This window comes from Apis cerana, unplaced genomic scaffold (genome assembly GCF_029169275.1).
Source record: "Apis cerana isolate GH-2021 unplaced genomic scaffold, AcerK_1.0 scaffold3_AcerK, whole genome shotgun sequence".
Taxonomy (NCBI): domain Eukaryota; kingdom Metazoa; phylum Arthropoda; class Insecta; order Hymenoptera; family Apidae; genus Apis; species Apis cerana.
The window spans coordinates 382,501-385,000 of NW_026893561.1; the positions used below are offsets into that span (position 1 = coordinate 382,501).

At 45.3% G+C, this 2,500-nt stretch overlaps 1 non-coding gene across 1 annotated transcript; it reads right to left on the reverse strand.

The window, feature by feature from the left end:
- Positions 1-1,099: 1,099 nt before the first annotated feature.
- Positions 1,100-1,254, reverse strand: LOC133667742 (5.8S ribosomal RNA). The gene has a single exon (XR_009833345.1). It is a non-coding gene; the product is annotated as a 5.8S ribosomal RNA (ribosomal RNA).
- Positions 1,255-2,500: the final 1,246 nt, after the last annotated feature.

The following is a 2,500-nucleotide window of genomic DNA, read 5'->3' on the forward strand; positions in this document are numbered from 1 at the left end:
CGCCTTCGAAGCTCAACCCGATTATAATACCCTGATCCATCAAAGACGATGAACAGGCCGGGGATGGTACGTCGAGGCGTGCACGAGTCTCTTTACTGCTGTACAGAGAAAAAGAGAAAAAAACAAAATGAGGCAAAGTGAAACTCACGCAAGGAAAAATATCACGAGCCGTTTCGGGTACTGGACGACCGACATGGACATGCGGTCCGGCGATAGACAACGAAAAAGGCATGGGATGACCAACACTAGATTCAGGAAATTTCTCTTCCTCTGCGCGGAGATGCCATAATTTGTCGTCTCGAAAAGGAAAAAGAAAAACGAAAGAAAAGCCTCGCCAAAGAGAATCGTACTCGTCCTCATCTTACGTATCCTATTATCTCCGTGGAGTCTTCGATCTCTGGTACGAAAACGTATCGCTTAAGGACTCGCGTGCACGTTGATGTGACGGTCCAGCGGATAGTTCCGACAGAGTATGACACACACGAAGGAACGGAGTGGGTATTCCGATTCCTGGGGCTCTTCTCTCTCTCTTTTCTTTAACAATCTCGACGAACGGCAATCATCACGCGCCATCAAGGGATCTCTCTTCCTCCTCTCTCGATATTAAACTCCCATATTTTATCCTTTCTCACAGTATCGCAGAAATATTAATTTCAGACGACGTTAGGGGCGCGGTATGTAATCGTGATCCAAAGACGGACGAATCGAAGCAGTGGCGGGTACGAAATAACGTTGAAAACGAGCACGAAGCGGTGAAACACGGGCGGTCATCCGTTACGTAAAACGGACGACTCACGACACCGAGAACACTCACGCAGGTCCGTGACATTTTTCATTGTTACATACCACACGCTAGCACATGCATTTCGATTCTGTAGTCTCGGTCACGACCGCGACGAACGCCAACGAACGTCCAACAATCGCTCGTACGTCGCGCATCTTCCTCCTTGTAACTTGTCCTTTCCTCGATTTTTGACACCCGACTCGGAAACGTTCGATTTTAAAGAACGACGGCGGGGATTACAAAAAGAGAGAAAAAAAGGATCAAATGTACGAAGAGTAACGATACGCAACGCAAGCAGTATTTGGGTTACGTGAACGACCCTCAGCCAGGCGTGGTCCAGGAATTGTATCCGTGGACCGCAATGTGCGTTCGAAATGTCGATGTTCATGTGTCCTGCAGTTCACACGTTGACGCGCAATTAGCTGCGTTCTTCATCGACCCACGAGCCAAGTGATCCACCGTTCAGGGTAATCGTATTTTTCTTTTTTATTTTTTATATTAAGGAAACGACGAGGATACCCCGATACTGAATCCTTTCTTTTTTTTTTTAAACCGTCGCTCAACCTGGAGAGAACGACTCTTCTTCGAAGCATGGTCGCAGAGCCCATACGCTTAAAAAAATTCGATATTGAAAACTATAATTCGTTCAGGTATATATTGCATTCTCGATAAAATTCGATGGGATACGAATTTCGGTTGGCCTCGAGCGGTCTTACCTCCCAATTTCCGAAGCGAATATCCGCTAACGGTACGGGTGTCCGACTCACGACACGATGGCCTCTCTGTATAACCGAACATAATTCGATATTCCCTCTGAACGAACAACGTTTCAACTTTTAAATAAGAAGCGATAAAATCGGGCTCACGTCGACGCGATGCATCTTGGTTTCGCCGTTCTTGGTTTCGTCGGTTTAAAGCTTACAACGACGACGACCATCACACCATCCACCCATGGGTAGGAAGCACGATTCGAGAATGATTATAGCGTATAAGAGAAAAGAGGTCGAACTGGTATCCATCGAAGAGAACGTCGCGAAACAAAGTTCGACGGCGGCTCGTCCATCCTTCGATTTCGTTTTACTATCGACGCGCTACTTGTCCTTACCGCTTTTTCGATTATCATTATCTCGACAGCTTCGTTCGATCCCAAAGTCTTGGTGTGCGGTCTCGTCCATCTCCCGTTTTATAACGGGAGCTCAGGCAACGAAAATAAAAAAGAGAAAGGAGGTACAGAAATGTGAATTTGGTACTTTTCTTGCACGTATCTATATACATACACATACGCAACGCACGCATATACGTTCATAAAGACGGCGGGTCTATTTAAAAAAGACCTCACGCAAGCGCCTTATTGTGTTGTCAAGCCATTTGTCATTTTATTTTTGTGTTTTCAATATATTTCAGTAGGGACGTAATGTTATTAAAGCGGCGGGTCATTTAAAAATTCGACCTCACGCAAGCGCTTTTTTTTTCTTTTTTATCATTTTGTATATACCATTATGCATATACATACGTGATACGTACACGTACGTGCAAACCGTACCTTTATAAATCTTTATTAAAAATATACATCATCGAGACGGCGGATCGCGTCCGTATATGCATCCGTAAACGCACACACGACGACGACGATCTCACGCAAGCGTCCCTTTGTATCTTTTTGCGTACCATAACGACATTCATCTCGTCGAGACGGCGGGTCCGTTTATTCGATAA